This window comes from Acyrthosiphon pisum, chromosome X (assembly GCF_005508785.2).
Source record: "Acyrthosiphon pisum isolate AL4f chromosome X, pea_aphid_22Mar2018_4r6ur, whole genome shotgun sequence".
In the NCBI taxonomy this organism is placed as follows: domain Eukaryota; kingdom Metazoa; phylum Arthropoda; class Insecta; order Hemiptera; family Aphididae; genus Acyrthosiphon; species Acyrthosiphon pisum.
This window is the reverse complement of record NC_042493.1, coordinates 70572095-70595119: the sequence shown is the minus strand read 5'-3', so window position 1 is coordinate 70595119 and position 23025 is coordinate 70572095. Positions and strand designations below refer to the sequence as shown.

Below are 23025 nucleotides of genomic sequence, written 5' to 3'. Positions count from 1 at the left end.
AACATCGTCGAAAACAAAACGGACCGCCGAGCCGGCCGATAACGAGTTTTGACGAAGAGAAATTACATTTTTTGTGCCTCCGCCCCTCCGCCGTCCGGTGCATATAATAATATCATATTATATTATTATTTCGTACCCACACGTTACACGTCGTATTATTATATTTTTATGCAACGAAATACACGCGAGCAGGCGCGCGCATTATGGCACCAGCTATTCCGCACACGATGACGTAACAAGGTATGGCGTACAGTGTCATTGATTAAATATACAATGTACATTATAATGTTTAATCAATGACGGTGTGTGTGTGTGTGTGTGTGATGCCTATACAATGTATAGGGCATAGGTATAGGTTAAGGATTTAGGATGTAATGTACCTATATAATAAATATACAAACCTGCCCGGAGCTGATATTATTATAATACAATATCATGAGTACAATGTTTATATATATTTTGGCGTGTGACGTTCTGTCGTCCACTGCATATACTATATGATTATCTGCAGTAAGTACGTATTATAATATGATAATAATTATACTAGATAGGCACCTATTGTGGCTCAGAAGTATACAATACTATAATATAATATACAATATATCTAAACGGCGAGCAGTGTCCGCGACGGTCACTGCAGGTCACTTCTACTCACTCGTGATACGCGATCTCGTCGTATACACCTTATTGTAACGCGCCCAAGTGTGCTGTATATATATTATATTTTTGTATATACATGTACCATACCTATGTATAAATGTATAGTGCATGTGTGAGTGTGTGTGTGTGCGCGCGCGCACGCTGGTCGGTAGACGAGTGTGGTAAAAATTTCTACAAGATAAAAAAAACAAAATCATTCTGGTTTGGTCGTCGTGTGCCGGATACCAATATTAGGTATAATGTGCCGGTAGAACAAAATTTAAAAAAAAAAAAACTGCAATCCGTCCTCGGGCGTTTTTGTTACGGATTTAGTAATTATTATTATTTTATTTGCAGCGGCTATGTATTTTTCATAATCATAATTACTAAGATATTTATTTAAGTTATTAATTCACAAAATTACTTAAAACAATTTTGTTATAGGCATATCTGTTTAAACTTTAAAGTTGGTCCATAGGTATACGTGAGTTTATAAGCAAAAGTGTTTAAAGTTGCCAAAAGTCAATTTATAGTTTAGGTTAACAGTGAACTACATTTTCAAAGTTAAGCTGGTTAAGGAATGTTCCTAAATGAGTTGTATTTATAATTTAAATAAAAAAAACATTTTATGGATGAAATTTAATTACGTTCATTAATGTATGTTAATTATTAAAATCTACTGCCTGCAGGTTAAAAATGTCCATCATATTATAGGGTTTTTACTAAGGCATTAGATATTATAAAATTATATATATTTTTCATTTATTTTTATGAAAAACGATTTGGTATTATTAAAAGAACTGAAAAAAGTCGTGATTGTTGAACGAAGTGAGAACATTTTTTAAGATACATTTTAATAATATACGTTGTAGGTAAGTACACGAAACAGCGTATTGTGCTATTGTGCTAATATATAAGACGTTATAAAGCATTATATCCCCCCCCACATACACACACAAAAAATCATCACGCTAAACTTATACTCCGCAGACCATTTTTTAAAAAGTATTTTACCAAAAGAAAATTATAACAACCACATGAATTACCATTTATTCTACTCCTACAGCTTGGTTAGTTATTATAATATCATCGATATAAAGTTTTCACTTTTCTGCTATTGTACAAAATGTAAAATTAAAATGTAAAAAGTTACTGTTGACTACTTGATTGTATATAAATGAAATTATGAAAAAAATTAGTGCCATGTAAATTTAAAGATCACCGTCTGCATTTATCAAGATTCGAGAAACGCCGCTCGCCTATGTTTGGTCAAAAGCGGTTAGGTTTAATACCTAGTAGGTATGTGACAGTAATTTTATATTTTTTCCAACTTTTATAAACGTATATTATAATATCAGTCCGTTCATAAACCAAGAACAATTTGTTTTTATTTATCTCACAAACCTATAAAATCGTAAATGCGATTATCGTTTAATTTGTCATAAATATTTCTGTTTGACGCTGGTCTTTGAACACGGATCTAATAGGTAGCCAGCTAAGACCAGCTAAGACCGGCTAAAACTGTGATCAAACCCGATATCCGAAATAACCAGACATGGTATATAATGTTTTCAAAACATACCGGTAATCCGAAAAACTTGAATAATTAAATAAATTAATATTTCTATTCAACAACACCGAATACCAAAAATCAATAACGGTTGTAAAATGAAAATTTAAATCTATAAACACTGTATAGGTACGCATTACTAATTATCATTTTTATAAACTATTCTTTTTAGAAATTATGATTTGATTGTTGACTAATCATAATATTTTATTTGCATTACAAACACACCCAACAACTAAATTCACAAACACCGAATTCAAATTTTTATTGTCAACGCCTAAAATATATTTTATTAAGAATTTATCAACATGGTTTCGATACCTGAATTATCAGTTGCACTAATGTTTACACTAAATATTGTTTAATAATATAAATAGTAAGTACCCAGCTAAACCTAGTTATACAATTAATATAAATAAAAATTCTAATCTAATTTCAAATATGCCAAAATGTAAATAATTTATAATGATTGATCAAAAAAAATAAATAAATAAGAAGAAGAATTACTAAATACAAATATACATTTTCAATAATAAAATATTAATTACATACGATCATAAAACAAATCATATTAGAAATAATGTTGTGAACTAAAAATAAATTTGTTGATTAAAATTTAAAGTTTGACACATCTTAATGGTACCTATGGTACATTGCTACAAATCTAAACATAATAACCGTATTCGTGAGTCTGAACCAGAATTAAGTTATTTGAGTTCAAAGCCGTGGTCTGATAGTTAATTAATTTTATAAAACGTCCAATGCATACCATACTTTGTAGCTAACGTAGCTAGTAGTTAATATTGCATATTTTAATTGTATGTAATAAAATATATTTTCAATTAATTTGAACGACTATGTTGAACATAAAATAACGGAAACAAGTGTTAATAAATAAGCCTTTAATCACTTTTTTATCAAAACACTATTATATTAATATAATATTGTAGTTGGATTATATTTGTATACCTACTGATTTTGATTTACATTATGTATACTGTATAGTGAGGTACCGTAAATTACGTTTCAATCTAAATAATAATAATAATTAGAATGTCGAATGAAGTCTAAAGTGTATTATAATAAAAAAAAAATTAACGAAGTGAAACCAGAAATAATAATAAGTTTGTGTGTGCAATCCTGCGGTGAAATTATCTTATAAATGAATATCATAGCATTATAATATGAGCGAATGACGGTCGTCGGATATAGGTAGGATAAGGTAGGTTGTACAGTGTAAGTGCTACTTGAAGTTTCAAGATTTAAATTTTTTAATAGAATCGTTTGACACGTGCGTGTAGTTCTCCTCCCTCCCCCGAACCAAACCAATTTATTTGAAAATTATGTAGTCACTTTGCAAATATTTGCATATCATTTTCCAGTGTGATGTAAAAAAAATAATAATGGGAAGACCAACTTTGCGCAGGCTCCCTTTATAAGCTAGGAAATGGTACCAAAATGTTGCAATTAATTTAAAAATATAATATTGATCTGAAGGGGCACGCACGTCCGTTTGAGATTGAAAAAAAGAATCATCTACAGTGTGGGGCCAATTAAAACATAAATATTAAAACCGTCGAACAGCGACGAGGGAACCACCTCCGTCACCGTATCACTTTTACTGTAGGTTCATGTTTAAGTACCTATAATGTACATCGCGTGGTAGTATCGGACGACGTGTTAAGAAGACGAGGCAAATGATGATTAAATTACAAGTTTATTAACTACATAATAACTACAACTATTGAGTTAGGTACTTAAAACAACTGGTAGCGATGTCAGTCGTAAACCGAATATAGTAATTAAATTTCCATATGAACACCTGTCTGCTTGCCTACGTACAATAAATAACAATATTAATATTAGTATTACCTATGTCGATTGTAATGTACGTATAACCGATTCGTTCACGCTCGCTATTTCTTTATTGTGAGCCTTCCCAGAACAATACTATGCCCACACAGAATGTGTTGTAAAACTCATTAAATGTACAAAATATAAACCTAATGTATCGTCGGAACTCGTGCGGAAGTGTTGCGCGACGTTTCCTATTAAACCAATAATTACAGAAGTAATATAGAATTGCAGACAATCATAATATCATCCGCTTGAATAAATAAACGACGTATGTGAGAGATTTTTATGGTTTTCCATCTCATTTATATAGGTACCGCAGCTGGCTGAATACCTTTATTTGAATTTTATATTATCTCGTCAAACCGTCCGTTATATTACAAAAAAAATGTGCTCTCAAATAAGTTATAAATTTTGTTCCTGATCAATATTAATATTTTACCAAATTGAAGTAGATAGGTACCTACCATAATGATATAAAATCTAAGCAGTCCCTGCCTCTATAGTATCGTCTAATTACGAAATATAATATAAAATTAAGAATGCTCAAAAAAAATTTAATTTAATAATTTAATATTTATTAATCTTATAAAATATACTTTTCTTGTACAATAACCAACGCAACAACCAATTAATTCATTTTTCTAAATACGTATTCTTATTTCGCAACGAATACGTAAAACCGTTCCCATTACATCATATTACTACACTATAAACATGGCTGGAAAATAAAATATATATATATATTAATAATGAATAATTTTTAGTGAATAGTTTTTTTAAAAAACAAGCATAGATAACAACATCTTGTTGTTCAGCGTGGTTATAACTTATAACTTATAACTGTCTTGCAATGGTTGTGTACCTATAACCTATATTATATTACATTACTTATATATAAATATATTATAATATTATAGAATTTACATTTATATTATACTAAATATATCTAGTCCAATAAGTAATAAAGATCTATCGACGTTTTACACTAATAAGTCAGTTTATTCAGTGTAATTATCTTGAGATATAAGTATAAAAATAATTACAAAAAACTCGAAGAAGTCTAAAAACTTTTGGGCAACTCTAGTTCAAAACGCAGTTGGTAGTTAATATTTAATACAAATAATATAATAATGTAATTATAATCGAACAAATAAATTAGGTACAATTCGTTAATGTTAATGAGATCTAATATGTAATTACTCATGTCATAGTCATAATATTATACTCATGTATATTGATGGCTTGCTAATTATACATCAACATTTTTTTTTTAAAAACGATGTAACAATAAATCTTGTCAATGTCATTTAGTATCATTATAGAGGGAAATTTACTATTAATTTAAATATGTTTGAAAAAAAGTGAAATTTGTCAATGCCTAAGAATTACTTCGCTCAAACGCTTAGGTACATTTATTTGAATTTTGTTTTATTGTAGCATTTTAGGCTACAGAGGCAACTATTTAGAGTTTTCATAATAAGTATTAAAATTAATAAGATATTATATACTATATAGTATAAATAAAATAAAAATAGTTACTTGTTAATAATGAATTATAGTAGATACTTATAATATTAGTATCAGTGATAACTGATCCATGAGTTTGTAAAATTTTTACATCGAATATAAATATATATATATAATATATATAAATTGTGTTGGTTTTGGTACTCGTGCATTATTTAGTAACATTTACCATTTAATAGGTTCCTACCTATAATCATTTTTTTTTATTTTAGGTAATTATAATACTTAATATAAATCAAATTTAAAATTAAAAGTGTTTTGTGTATTTTTAAACTATTACCTAGTGATAAACATTTTTTTAAATATAATAGAAGTGTAGTCAAAATATAATTAACTTTGTATTATAATTATTGTAAAACATACCTACAACTACATACCTAATAAAAATAAATAATATCATCAATTAATGTTTAGATACATACAAAAGAAGTTATTAAATTAATTAATCTCGAAAATAATGATGATTATTTAGTTTACTAATTGCAATTAAGTACACATTTTTATTGTAAACTAAGTTTCTCGTCGTACTATCACAAAATATTATGTTATAACCTATAAACCATGCCTTGTAGACAATAGGTATAGTCTACTATATAGCACAACAAATTACATCAGATACATATAAAAATATATATTATTAACTTCATTCTCAAGTTAGAGTCTAGAGATTACCAAGCAATAACCAAGTAAGGTATCAATGTAAAGCATGTTGGTTAATTAACTCAATCAAAACCTACCAAAATTGTAAAAAATAAATGAATGTATTAATTAGTTTCTCACTGATGATGTATTGATTTTGTGAATACCAGTACCTATTTAGTACCTATATATGTATAACTTAGAAGTACACCTAGAAGTTGTATAACGATTGAATACTTTTAAAAAACAAATTTATAAATAATTTTCATATATATCGAGTGCACTATATATTCATTCATAAACGAAAACTTGTAATACTTGAACCCACCCATAATGTATAGGTACATATCGAATTTATTAACTTTTAAGTAATAAGTTATTCGGAAAAAGAAAGATCAACAAAAACCTTCAACCGCTACGATATACCAAGTCAAACATAAAGAATAATAAATTAATAATTATATCATCATTGATTTACGACGGTCATCACAAAACTATACAATATTCTGAACATTCGGAACAAGTTTTTCTTACATAACGCAAACGAAATATAAGACATCCGTAGAAATACTTTTTATTTATAGACATAAATTAACATAATAATTTAATGCAATACCATTATAGGATCGTTACCCTCTGTATATTTTTATACATATTTTATTTTTCTTATATTTGTTTATTTTTTTATTTGTTGTTGACATTGATATTGAACATAATATATTATATTATGCACAAATGTATAGTATTATGGTATCTCGTTTTTTTGTTTTTGACTTAACAAATTGTTACGAACACAGCAATCTTATTCAAATGACCATAATCTAATAAATACTAAATAGTCACTCACATAAGTACGTCCGATATTTTTAATTTATTTTAACAGGTTTGTATTTTACTAAAATGAATAGGTAGTCTTATTTAGGTACCTATACAGACGCAAGATTAGATTGCCATATTATGTACGTTTTGTATATTTTGCATTTTTACATTTCCAAGTGGAGGAAAATATGCAGTACGATCGATTATTATAAATTTTCTGCCAGCCAGCTATACAGGTATTACTTTTATTTTGTGTAATCGACAATCTATATTAGCAATAAAAAAATACGTTTTGAGTACCCACCGGATATGGGTATTCGTAATAACGCCTTGAACTTTTCTTCGGTCAGTGTAGTAAAACTCATTTTATCGGAGCCATTGACGACCCAGAGAATAATAATAGGAAATAAACTTTTGTGTACATTACTATATATTATGGTGTTATCACGACACCCAGTAATTACAACATTATGTGACGTCTGACGAGTGATGTATGACGTGTAGCAAGGACACGCGGTGTAGGTACCAATAATTAGTGCGTGTATTATACACGGAGTATACCATCTTTATTGGACCGCGCAGTGCGTATTATATTATAAATAATTATGTTCATGGTTTTTGTTTTTGTTGTTATATTGTGTTAAAAATCCAACGAGGGTTTGATATTTTGCAACAATTTTAAATTAATTTAAACATTTTTTTGATTTTAAAGATGTATATATAAGAGGTACCTATTGTGTTTGTGTTATTATTAACGAATTTTACGTTTCTATTATTATTTTTACTTTTTTAACAGTTATATTTTATGTAAGTATTGTATTTAATAGGTACTAAAAAAAATACATAATTTTCCTCTATTGGATATACTATAGTTGATATCATAATATTATTATATACATAATATAGTAGGTACCCATCTTTATGGCCAAACTTGACGGGACTTTCGAGTTATGAGCTGCATGTTTAGAACTACCTACTGCAGTATGTGAAATCTATATTTTACAGGTGCATTATACAATTTTTAAATTATTGACTGCTGATCATCGTCATAAATTGTACAATCAAATTAAATTAATTTGTTCATTTGATTGCTATTAGATTATATTTGTTAATTGTTTATGTAGGTATAGTAATGGCTTGATGAATGCATTATTATTGTTTGTACATAATATTATTATCTCTACAATTGTATTATTAAAATTTCACTGGCTATGCATAAGTTATACATATAGAGTAAGTACCAACCAACCTACTTATAAATTGTCGCTAATGTCTTGAACTTTTCTTCCATCAGGATCGTATAACTAATTTTATTGCACTGTAATACATTTGTGTGGCGACTTTCCCAAAGAATGATAATACGATATAAATAATAATAAAAAATATTGTTTTGTACACACTATATATATAGATACCCCCTATACGTTTATACGGTGTTATCAAGGCAATCGGTTACGATTTCGACTACAATATTTTACTGGCATACATTATATTATTTTCAACGAATACCTATGACGCAAACGGAATATATAAGAGCTTTCCTCATTACTTTTAGATAACAATATTATGTTTTTTTTATTACTAAAACTATAATTTTTGTTATTGTTATTTAAATAAATAAATAAATATTGTACAACGGTATCTATCATGCATCCATGCATAAATAATTTATGGATCTCGCACTAAACACCATATTATTAATAATACACGTAATTTTTTAGTTTAATATTATCTATTTTTTCATTGAGATCTTACAGCGTTCAGTAAGTGTATATTATGAAAATGTTAAAACATATTTTAAAAAAAAATGTTAACCTATACCTACCTACATATAATTTAGTATAACTCAACGATAATGATTTCACAAGAAAAAAAGATTTTATTAAAAAATAATTTAGTGAACTGCATAATTTACTATGCACGGATGTATTTTTAACATGATATTATATATTTTTGTGTTGTAATTAATTCCGATTTATCTGGCCTAATTAGTAGTAGGTATTGTTTTTAAAGCAAAATCTTTGTTTGATGCGTTGGCTAAACAACGTAGACATTACTCAATTAAAGTAATTTATGTCATAATAAATTTTAATCCCACTTATAAAATATCTATGCAATTTAAGATTCAGGCAATGCATTAACTAATTAAATAAAAAATATGTAACATTAATTATGAGCATGCGACTATATTTTGATGAGGTAATGAAAACATAACAGCATAGAACAATGCAGGCATCTGTGTTTATCAGATCTGTGTATAATTATTTAGAACTCATAACAGGCAGTTAAATAAAATTTTTTTCGTAACATCAATAATAAAACTTGCAGAAATTCGCTCTTTTCACCTGATATCAATCTGGATCATCCCAATAAGAATATTATTGATACGTACAATATGTAAATTAATTATATATCATACAGAACTTGAATATTCGTTCAATATTCACCGTACGCCAATATTTAACTGTGTTTTTATAAACGATTACAGAATAATTTTATCGACATAACTACATACCTATTATAAGTGGTATAAATTATAAAATGCATAATATACGATTCCAAATAGATCGGAATAGTTATCTATTGATTTTACAGTATTTTTTTTTTTTTACTAATTTCGAAAACTACTTATTCAAATAATTATATATATAAAGAGGTACACGTATAATCGCGGAATAGTTAAGCCTAGATCAGCGAGTACAATTTAATAAAACAGTGCCATAATAATACTTATAGTTAGATATGATTGAATGACCGAAAACTACAAAATAATGTGTATAATGTATATGTAATTAAAAATAATGGCATGGTAAAATACTTAAATGTTTCATATTATGTAGAATAATAAAAAATAAAAGTAATAATTACGATGATATGAGCTTATTTTTCGAAATCACGAATAAGTAATCGTAACTGAATACTAATTATACTTGGTAGGTACTAATTATCTTAAACTCAGAACTCAATTTGAATAATGTATTGCTCCTCACCTATATTTTTTTATATTATGTTAATATACATGAATGAATAATTACAAAATATTATGTCATAATTTATTTTTTTCTGATAATAACTTATAACATTGTGTCCGTGGTATATATTTTCTTTACTATAATAGATATCAGATGGTTATTTTTGAAACAGAATAGTTCATTGTAACAGTGTAGGTACCTGTAAGTAAACTATACACCATATAATTATTCATTAGTTAACGTTTAACCTTAAACTCCTTATCAAGTCCACATGCATGATTATAGCGTCCAAATATGGAGTTCTGCCAAACACTCTGATTTAAATAAAACCCATAAATTCCATAGACAGCCAAAATACCTTCGTCTAATCACAAACCATACGTATATTCATTCAGATCTCCATATGCCACCAGTAGATAGTCTTCTCAATGTCTCATCTGTAATGTATATAGTCTCCATATAAAGTCGTCTATGCCACTTCTTACTCACATGTGCCCGATATTTTTTATATTTTCATGTATTTAATTATTTATTCGAAATTCTTATTTTTTAAATAAACATTTTGAAAACGCATTTTAATTTTTAACAATTATCGTAGTCATCATTATGTATTAGGTACCTACCTACCTATCTATGAATTTATTTTTAAATAAAATTGTATTAACATCAAATACAAAATAATACAATTTGTATTAATTATGAATATGGTTACTGATAAGATTGACGTGGGGAGAAATAATTATTAAGCCAATAGATATATTTTACATAAGTGTTAAAGGATAATTAATTATTAGTTGTGTTTGAAATTGTAATTTATTTTATACAATTTACATTATACGTATTACGGACTTACCTAGTACCTATATAACTTAATTTCAAAGTGGACTTATTTATTTGTATGCTCTCGCGTAGAAATCAATAACTACGATTCAGTACTTCGAAACAATTTTTTTCCCGAAAGAAAACAACATTTTAGTGCCAAGCTAATTATTAATAATCATTTATGTTCTAGACAATTTTTACATAAGTGATTTATATTTTACCGGATGTAAAGGAAAAAGTGTAGGTACCTATTTAACAATCAGACATAATAATCCTTAGACACGAATCTCAACAAATATTATTATTAATAAATGACAAATTTTATCATTTATTTGCACATGCACTTTCTATGCAGGCAACTAATAGGAATCCTAATTAATGATTATCAATTGCATGTATTACAATACTATAATTAAAAAAAAATAAACGATATTTTTTAGATCATCTAAATGTTAAAAAAAAAATGGTGGTTACTAATCACCGAAGTAGCAACACTTGTTTCTGTGCGGAGTGATACATGTACTTATTTGTCTTACACTTTAACAACTATTATGGAGTTTGTTGTTTTTTAAACAACCCGGTAAGTGGTGTCTGGTAAAAAATTGGATCATGTTTGTAGTAAAATAATCAGAAATAAGGAATATCCCAATCCTTTATAAAATAATGATTAAATTCAACAAAAAGAAATAACTGGAAAACGAAGCTAATTGATTTTGTTTAAGTTGTAATTTAAAAAAATATAAACTATAAAAACTTGAAATTTAAATTGACACTTTCTAAAGATGATTTCTATGGAATCATTTTCAAAATATATAATATACTTTTCTAGCGGTAAAAATCTCTAAAATGTAGGTAAGGCATAAGCGTAGCCATGTGGGTGGCGGTGGGCCATGCCAACCCCCTCATCTGTATCAATCAATTATAACAACATAAAAATAAATTAATATTTTTGATTGTTGAGTATTTATTTTCAATATTTTAGTTTTTCCCCCTAGGTATCCTCGTTTTAAAATCCTGGCTATGCCACTGAGGTGATACAAGATTGCTTGTAAGTAATTAATTTTTATAAAAATTAAAATATATGTAAAATACATCGGTACAAATTTTTTTTTGATCATATTTGAAGCTCAAATTAGTATATCAAGTACAGAATTATGCACATAATTATTATTTTCTTTATACAGTATAGGTAGGTACAGTTTTCAAAATATTTGGGTTGATATTTAGCTATTTATTTCACGTACTAATTCATATTGTTTTATGGGTACCTAGGTCGGTATCGGTGCAATTTTGGTTGTAATTTCTATTTTTTCTATTAATAATAATAAGTGTCGTGTGTCTATTTAATATTTATCTATACGAAATCAATCTCAATCCCACCATACTGCAAAATCACTTGACATACATAAATTAGGTACATTTGAGACAGTAGAACGAATTCCATGGTTATTTATTATGTGTCTACCTATATAAGAGTAAATATTTTACTCTTTTTAACTTAACTTTTACCTTTCCCGATTATGTTGGTATATAATTTTCACTCCGGCCATCACTGTTTCTATAATTTGGCAAACCGTAAATGATAATGCATGATAATTTGGTGGGCTGGAAGCTTTATTATTAATATTTTCTTAGTTGCCCAAGTTAAGATTCACGCATGATCAGTAATCACATTTGTTTTATGTAAAATAAATTATAGGTTTTGTTATTGAATATACCTACCTACCTACCACAGAGGTCATATATTGTAAAATGCATACATCAACAATTATTCATAAATTATGAATCATAATTGATTTTCTCGAGAGAAAACAAAAACAACGATTGTGATAAATTAAAATAAAAAATTTTAATTTGCATCATTAGGTATAGTGCATAATATTATTTAGAAATATGTTTTATAAATACCTACCTGAAAGTACATAATATATTATATACAAATTTTAAAATATTAAAATAAAAAATACCAGGTATACAGTCATACACAGTTACGTATAAAATATAAATACTTGTGTCTAGAATCTAGATATTTATTTATAATCATTTAATAAACGTCTAATTATTTTATTGAAATTATATTTTGGTTACTAAATTTAATCAACTCCAAAGAGAAAAATCGTTTAGCTAATTATAAATCTCGTCGTGCTTAATATAAATTATCAAATCTATACATAAGATACCTATATAAGTTATTTTCTTCTTGTTTTGTTGAACTCAATTACAAATCATATAATTAGTTATTATTAACTCTTATGAATATAAAAATGTATACTTTGTTGATCGACACATGTTTTTATAAAAACCTGGTAAATACATTTTGTTAGGTATACTTGACCTAAAAACATCTTCCCTGATGCATATGATTAAAGCCTAAAGGTAATATTTATCAGCACTATGATATTATAAAGTCATTAGAATTATTACACAGTATACTACAGTAGAGTATTTCACAATAAAACCCAACATTGACACAACTAGATAGACTAGAGAGGAGGGCTAAGTCTGAGAGTCCTACTCAATCGTTCGATTTTAGCGCATGAATCACTGAGTATAGGTACCTACTTAGACCCGAAACAGAAGTAGCACAAGCAAATATTTTTACTAAATTAATTTGTTATGTACATAACTACCTATTAAACTTCATTAATAAATTAGTTTAATTATAACTTAAGTTTTTTACTAGTTTTAACTAGAAGTTATAACTAATAAATATGTTAGCTGTAAAATTGTGTCATTAAAGAAACCTAGGTGTTTACAATTTGGATTATCTTATCTCAAGTAATTCAAAAACACAGTCATGGTGGTCATTATACAGGTACAATTTCATTAATTTTATATTTTGGCATCGATTTAAAAAGAAATCTATTTGTAGAATAGTGGAAAATAATAAAAGTAATGCATAAAGTCGATTGCATTACTTTTTTCACTGTCATCGGAAAACAACAATTTATAAAGGTGATTAATCATCATTAATTTAGGCATGTAAAAGAAAATCGAGTAATCTTGGCGTGATGTTGGGTTTACTAATTCGAACTGTTTGAGTTATTGAATTTGACGAAAAAAATGCATGTTACATGGATACTGCAATCATGTGCGCGTGGGCGACATTAACGCCAGTGTTGTTCTCGTTATCGTGTGATTATAACTCCATGTAGTCGTAATTTGATACGCGTCTTGGAAATAAGTAGAAAAACGCAAGAATACACCTTCGCAATAGTTTCGCCGACATGCCCGACTGCCCTAGCAAGTAAGAGCTAATAGAAAACGCAATAAATAATCTAAATGCTTTATAGTGGGAGCTGATCAATACGTTTTGTTTAATATTTCAAACACATCTTCTTATGTTAATTATTAACGCTATAACAATAATAGTAGGTATTATAGATATTAATAATATTATGGTAACCATTAAAATTATTAGTGCCGAACAGTATATACGCAATAACACAATAACAACAAATATTCAACAATTTTCAAGATTACTTTATGAGTAGCATATTATTATAATATTTTTTTTGTATAGTGAAAATTATATTTTTTTATTGTCATAAATATGACTGCCATTCCATATGCTGACGCTTACTATTATAGGCTGGCGTAGGTACATATTATTAACATATTATTTTACTCACCTGGAATATACTGTCTGACGAGTCTCAAAATCGGTCAAGTGTGCGACGACAAGACAAGTGTGCGTTTGATCGAGTTGTGTACGACTCGCGAGTACCGTGCCGTTTGCGCCTTAAACGCGGTTCGAGAATGACGACCACAGCCGGTTACCGACCCCTTCCGCCGTAGCCGAAATCACGTTCACTTTCTTCTGTTAATCGCGCGGTCCATCGATGCAGGCAGCAGCAACCGCGTGTGGTGTAACAAGTCCGTCGGCAAACCGGGGGAATTCTCCGCGCGCCATGTGTCTGCAGGTGCCGTTTTTTCGTTTCCTTACACGCGCGTGTCCGGCAGCGTTGAAAGCTTGGATATGGATTGAGTGAGTGAGTGAGAGGGAGTGAGTGAGTAAGAAAGAGGGAGATGCAGAGAGAGAGAGAAAGAGAGAAGGTCGGACAAGATAAAAAAACGCGTTTTGTATACGTTTTTTTTTTACGTAACCATCACTATCTTTTCGGTTCTAGTCCCGTTTCAAGACGCTTTCGGATAACCCCACCACCGATGCGGTGGTAACAAGTTTGTGCAAACTCAGTTACTTATTGTATTTTTTTTTAAATCAAGCTTTAAGAAAAAAAATCAGTAGAATAAAGGGTACAAATTTCAATATTTCTGTTTATTTAAAATACCACTATAGAACAACTGAAAATACTCAAAACCTTTTCAACATGTAACCCTTTTTGTAAATTGATATTATCTTTAGTGAAACGTTTCTAAAGTGGACATCATTGGTGAATAAAAATGTGTCCACAAAAGGTATCGACAAACCGAAGTTTCACCTACCTATAAGTTTCAAGTCCCTTATATTGATACTTTTTATTATGAATAACAAAAAAAACAAAACAAAATGTACTTAAATTTGGTAAAATCAAAAATGCTCTTTTTAAATTACAACCCACTTACATTTTCTACCGCATACATGGTGATCATAACACTTGATCTTTTCAACAACAAAAAATGATAGCGACAGACGTACGACAATAATAACACGTTAAAACTACGTATAATAATTCCTCTAAAATATTACTTATTTTAACCACTCCTCGCGGTCTCGAATATACGACCTTGTCGAGCGATCTGCCCGCTCCAGTTATTGTGAATTCGGATCTCGGGGAACAGCTAGATAAGGTGTTTTTTGGAAAAGAAGGAGGAATATGAATAATAAGAATATATCTGAATACCTAATAATATATTACGCTGGGTTGCGGGGACGTCAGTAGAGACTTTATTATATATTGACTCGTATACGATGGCTACTTAAGTCGTATCTCGGTAATATTATAAATTCAGCTCCTCCGGGTGTTATTTTTTTTTAGAGATCACCAAAAGATGACGTGCACCTTTCTTTACTGGTAGGTATAATGCTTTGCTGGATACCGTTTTAGAGTAACTGTCCTGTGCTGCAGTCATCATTGTGCTCCAAGCACAATATTATAGATGCACGTTCTTACTTAGTCCCATTATATATTATTATTATAATTTTTATATTATATATTATAATATATAAGTACATTCTCACCTCGTGGTCCGCCGAATCGTGTAGAATGATAATGAGCACGGATTTCGAAATCGGCTAATACAAAACAAAATATATTGTTATAGGAATACGTTTAGCACGAGTTTGTATGACGTACAGAATAATAATTCTAATAATAATTAATAAATATACACAACCGCATGTTATGAGCGATGATATTATATTAATTTATGGCGATTTACTGTTAACACGCAACAAAACGTTTAATCAAGAGTTATTAGATCTCAGTTTTGTGTATTTATGTTAAGTGTATAATATATGTTGTATACTGTATACCTAATAGATTTTATGGGATAAAACAATTTAGTACGTTCAACATATTATCACAACCTATAGGCTATAAATACATATTAACTTTAATTAAATTGAGTCGCTTAAATTTTAATTTTAATTTCCCAGCGAATGGCAATGGTATACCTATTGGTTTTACAATCTTTACAAATGCATAGGTGCAATTTTTAATTGTAATATCTTAGGATGTAAATATAGCACAAGACTTCTCCTCATAAGTTGTTCTTACTAGAGTTAGAAAAACATTAAAAATAATACATAGGTAGGTATGCGCAATATTTTTTTACAGACATTGCAAGTTCAAATGGTGATGATTTTAGATGTTTAAATAAAAATAACAATTTTATTAAAAGTACCTAATACAAAAAATATTAGTCCTGAGGACTGTAAACTTTTCATCGTTAAGTACGTACCTATCTATATATTATAATTTCATATACAAACAATAACATTTTCAAAATATTTAAACAATTTTAATCTATTTGTAAATTAAGCCATGAACTTATTCACACACCGTTCAACGATACACTGGTATTGACTTATAAGTTAATAATAATTATCATCATTATAAAATGGCATAGTATTATAATATGTATTACCTATATATCCAATAATAATACCTGTAAACATTTTTTTTTTTTTTTGAAAATTTTAGCACAACCTACCAAATAACTAATAGAAAAATAAACTACTTAGGTAGGTAAAGCATATAAAAAAATTATAAAAGATTCTTACTCCTTTCAATGTGCTTACGCTTGATACAAGCTGTACAACCTTCCCACTGTGCAATGGAAGTTACATAACATTGATGCTATGTTGAATATAGGTTTCAAAAAAACATCACCAATTAATATCAGCACGATATTATAAAACTGTTCCATAAAAATAATATTTATATGTCAAAAACTAATATTCTATATATGTTAATGATTCATCATTGACACGATATTACAATAAAACATGTATACGATATCATATAATTGTTATATAAAAATAATATTTATATGTCAACAACTAACATTCTTTAAATGTTTATGATTTATCAAGGACACGATATTACAATGAAACGTGTATACGATATCATAAAGTTGTTTCCTACAAATTTCAAATAATTGTATTATATAGTTGTGGTAGTTAGTTGTGGAGCAGCACCAAGGGCGAGCATAGGCGCAAATTGTGGGGGGGAGGGCTAAGGTACATATATGCACTACAAATTGACAAAATATGCATTAAAATATGCACTAAAAAGTTCGAAAATATGCATTTATATGCCTAATATTTGTAAATTATGCATTCAAAATAGGCATTATGTAAAAAAATCATGACCAATTTTTAAAATAATAAGAATAAATCCATACATTTTAAAAGTATTTTTATATATTTAACAGTCAAAATTAATAAAATTAAAAATTAAATTAATACTTGTAAAGTTCAAATAGCTTTGTCATCTTTATAAATCGTAATTAAGTAGTCAAAAAAAAAAACATGCAGATGTATGAACTTATACGAGCCTTGCTTATTAGGTATACTAAGTTGTTTTCAATTTTCGATTGGTGTTATATCCACGTAGGTGCAAATAACCTAAATTGTTTTGATCTAAGTCCCCCTAAAGTTCTCACACTAGGGGCAATGGTGTAGCATGGCTAATAGGTGACGTAGAGCTAAATTCAACTTGTGCATCCAATGTAGGTACCGATTGCGCGTTGCTATTTATTATAATTCACCAGATAGCCTGATTTTAACAAAAAAAGAATTGATTATGGCTTTTTAGTTGTCTTATATAATAAGTAATTAATATGACCCGAGGTTTCGCTCACATATATCGGTAGGTAGTTTTGTTATGATGAGTGATGATGAGTAAGTTACTTAGCAATCTAATTCAGTATAGTAAATACATTTTACCTTGTATTATTAATTTGTTATTGTTCTTATTATTTATATGCATTTATTTACTTGACTAATTCATCATCATGTATATAGGTATTAGGTACAAGGTAAGTACCTACTTTATAAAATATATACGTATTTTATGGTTTGTTCTATGTAAACTCTTTAAACATATGTATTTTGATTTATATTATTTACTTGAATACCTAGGTAGGTATTTTTCCTGTAGTTCTGTAAAATATATTTATGATACCTACTCATTTAATTGTGGAGACATTGAATACATGAATTCATGATAATATAATATTAGGTATATGTATTTGATAAAAACTTATAATATTTGTGTTATGTTTGAGCCATTTGAGGTTATGCTTAACAAAAGAAAGGTAGCCTTTAGGTGTCCTTTAGTTAAAAAAATGTAATATGATTATGCTGTATCTACGATGATGACGACAAATACGGTTATTATGGTTCATATGTTAAGTAAGTAAGTAATTAGAAATTTTGTTCACATAATGTAGATATGTCTAATTTTCTTTCCTTTATAAAGTATTAGAAAAAAAGAAATGTATGGTTTTGAATCATGTTATTTTACTAATAGATTCCTACCTAAAGTGAAAATATTACTAATTAAAATTAATTAATATAATAATATAGAGTACCAATCTTACTCTTTATGCTAATGTATAACTTTTCATTACAACAATACTGACGCCTGACGGACTCGAAACAGTTCTTAATCTTTGCCGTTAAAACTCGACTGTAAAAACACTAGGTGTTATATACAACAATTATACTTCAATTTCTATCGTCTTATACTTTGTGAAGTTAGTTTTATTAAGGTCCATAATTTTGGGTCTGGACAATAATTTCCTTTCAAAATACAACCTCTGTTGGTTTTGAACGATGATATTCATGTACAGTCATGGTTAAATATTACAATATGATTGATAGATGTGCAAAGTGCATATGCTATTTAAGCACGTTGCTAGACTTATTGTGACGTATCCTGCAGAAACACTATAATAGTGAGCTATAATAACTGTTAATGATAAATCAAGACCTGTTCATATTCGTCTTCCCAGATGTAATAATATTGTCACATACAAAAAGGGGCCGGAGTGGCGCAGTGGTCACACAGTTGACTTACGACTCACACAGTCATCGGTTCGATTCATAGCAAAGTGCAAAAAAATGTGTGTGATTCTACGCAGTCACCATTTTCCCGTGCTGTCGTCCGATTGCGTCATCCGGTTTCCAACTAGGTCCCACTCCACTGGGAGTGAAGACCGCACATGTCTCCTCTTGGAGAAGGGGGGTAGTATCATGCATATAGTGATATATACATAGATAAATAGATCACATGATCTCCCTACTACCCACTTGTGATAAGCATTGTCAAAGACCTTGAGGTCGTTACAATGAACAAATATAGAAAAAAAAAAAAAACATACAAAATACCTGTAACACCTGTCTGGCTATCTGTATCACCGACGACCCGATGAAAAATTTGATCAGTTTTCCTCAATGTTGTAAAATGCTTCCCACCCCCACCTTCCTATATCCAATCTTTGACTGAATCTTCAACTTGAATATACATATTATATATGGTACAATAGTCAAGCCAGGACAAGTTTATGATAATTTTTAATTGAGTTAAGTTAAGTTAATAGAAAATATTTTTAAAAATGTATAGTTAATAGTTATCCTATTTTTTTTTAACTCAGTTAAGTTAATAGTTATATGGAAACTTACAATTAACTTATTTGTTTATTTCTTTTTAAAATTCATAAATAACAAGCAATGTGGTTTAAAATAATAAAAATTAAATGTTTATGCAACATGTACCTATTATCAATAATAATTGTATTATATATTTTATTATTTATATATTATATCAACTTGGATTTGATTAAAAGTAACTCGTTGTTTATTTAGTTTAAATCAATAAAAATCAGTTAAATTAAAAATTAAGTTTAATGAAAGTTCATTTTTTAAGTCATTTATGCTTGATAATAGTTATAGTAAATTAATTTTCCTCATAATTTTGTTACACTTTAGACGAAGTAATGCAAAAGAGGGATAACAAAATAGCATAAAACATCAATGTTGTACGAGATTTAAAAGTCTCCTCGGTAGATATTCTAAATTTGTCTGACATCCTAATTTCATCTCAAAGATTTGAAGGTGCTGAATTAAAATATGGACCAGTGACAGTCGACAATACAGATCCACACAGTCAGTAAAGAGGTCAACTTGATCGTTAACTGTATATTATTATAATATATTTGTTGTATACAATTTAAATGGAAAATACTGCACAAAACAGAGATGAAATTATGGGCAGCGTATATTAACGTAGAAAACATTCAAAAGAATGATCGAAGACTCGATTTGTAGTTGACCGGTTGGTAATGTATTACAAATTTTATTTTTACTTTGAAAATCTTCGTAAAAGCGAACGTTTGCCAAAAAACGTCTGCGAAGTCTGCTGAAAAGTTCTCCTCTTTCTCTATAAGTTATCTCACTGGCCACGGCGGCAATTTATCGGTGTCCGTCGTTTTCGAATAAAATATCGTGTGGATTCTCGACCAGAGTAAAAAAAATTACCACCGTCAATTTAAGTCAAATAAATTGTATTTTTTTATGGCGTGCGTAAAGTTCAAATAGTGTGGAAATACGAGTGGAAATAAAGTATAGTAATAATTGTCGACGTTGTCCGAAATGTGCGCGTCTGTTCAACAGGCTGTTACATATCGTATCACGTAATACTTATGTCTTATATTATTATTATTACACTTATATTATACGATGCGGTATTCGGCACCGCGGGCGACGGAAATTATTACCAGTAAACACGAAAACGAGAAGGAGAGAGAGAGAGAGAGAGACGTCGACGACGTTGCACATGCTTCGCGTCAAAACGTAAACCGCTAAATATTATTATCGCATCAGCATTCAGCATCCATCATAATATTATTATAATAACGATATTGGCCCATAAAAATAATAGATATCCCGACGACGTGCCGATTTCGCCACGTTTTACCTTTAAAAACTATCGATAGATTCGAGTTGGTGATCTAAAATTGCACATTCATCGTAATATCGTAAATTTAACATTATTGTGATACTCAACCACGGTGTACAATAATAGATACTTGAAGATACTTGAAATTCGTATAGGTCCAAACCGCTGTAAAATTATCCTACAATATTATCCCATGTGAATGATATTATTATGCATTGCAAAATTCCCAGGACGTTTTTTTTTTCACACAGGTTCAAGCAAATGAATTTCTAGATATTATTACGATTCGCTGTGCCAGCTGCTGAAAACCGATTTTGGGTTTCGTACACCAATAGTATGTCAAAAATCAAAATACCCTCAAAAATTAATTTTGACTCTTCATTGAACTTGGAAATGTTTTTAGATTTATAATGTTTTGATGCCACGCGTCATGAGTCATGACTAATATTATTATTACCGCCGGTGATGGGCGGTGCATCAGAGGTTCACATAACAATATGGTATACATTATGCTGGGAAGACAAATTAAAACTAATGTATTATTTTTAATTAAAATGGAGCTTAATTTGAGAAAGTAAATATTGTTAATTTAAACAGTAAATATAAATATTTTTTAACTTAAAAATAATTACTCAATTTAATTATAGTATAATTTTTTATTTCTATTACATAATTTATACCCAAAAATGTCTGGTAAAAAAATATAATTATTCTTACACTTCAATTTCGTGAACATGATAGTAAAATTACAATTTTTTTCTTTTGAGAAACTTTGATGATTTATTTTATTTAGTCAAATATTTTTAAATGAATTATAATAAATATTTAAATATATTTTTTTTAAAAATGTATTTACGCGTTAATAATTTAAAATATACCAAATTATAATAGTTAAAATCTGAAATTCATAAAATTTGATTATATAATTGTATACTTATTATGGCAAGAAAGTATGTATTAACAATTTTAATAATGTCTATTCTAAAGATAACATTAAACTTAATGGATAATTTAAATAGATAGGTGGTAGCTTTTCCGTTATACTAATCAGTTAATTAGCAATGAATAATACTGAAAATTGTTGATCTTAAAAAACTTAAAAATAAACATTGTTGTTGTTAAAAATTAAACTATGTATTTACAATTAAGTATCAAAAATAAGTTTTAATCATCAATTTAGGTAGGTAAATAAAAGAAGGCTTTCATAAATTGTCATTTAATAAATCAATAGTAATTATCGAATATTTGAATACAAGCAAAAGCTTTCTTTAAATATCCATCAATAACGGTGTAGTAAGCAGTGTTCGGAAATAAACTAATTAAAAAAAATTAATTATTTATAATATTATAAATATTTATTCCAGAAATCAAGTCTTCTTTAGATTATTAAAATAATCTGAAGTAATTATCGATTCTTTCTTAAGTGTCTAATTTTGTAACTATACAAACCTACCTCTTATTGTATAATATATATTTTTTAGATTCTGAACGAAGTGATGAATGTATTGATTTTACAATGATGTGTGTTTTTTTTTTTTTTTTTGTGTCTGACGACAACTTTTGGAGCAGTAAAAATGCTTCGATTTTCAAAAGTTGTACCTTTTCTGAAAGGAAAGTGAATCTAGTTGGTACTTTGGGGGGTCAAAAGTGAAAATTTCCCAATACTTTTCAAAAGCGGCAGGAAAAACCTTAAAAAAATAACGGAAAAACGCGAATTTTTACGCAAAACCAATTTTTGACAAAAACGAAAACTTAATTTTACTGTAACTCA

The 23025-nt window shown here is 28.4% G+C and overlaps 1 protein-coding gene across 1 annotated transcript in view; it reads right to left on the bottom strand.

The window, feature by feature from the left end:
- The window catches only part of LOC100162472 (putative fatty acyl-CoA reductase CG5065), a 37177-nt gene extending 22492 nt beyond the window's left edge, over positions 1-14685 (bottom strand). Inside the window, exon 1 of the mRNA XM_001948786.5 lies at positions 14478-14685. The gene's annotated coding sequence lies outside the window, so the exon portion shown is untranslated. The remainder of the gene's footprint in view (positions 1-14477) is intronic.
- Between the last annotated feature and the right edge of the window lie 8340 nt (positions 14686-23025).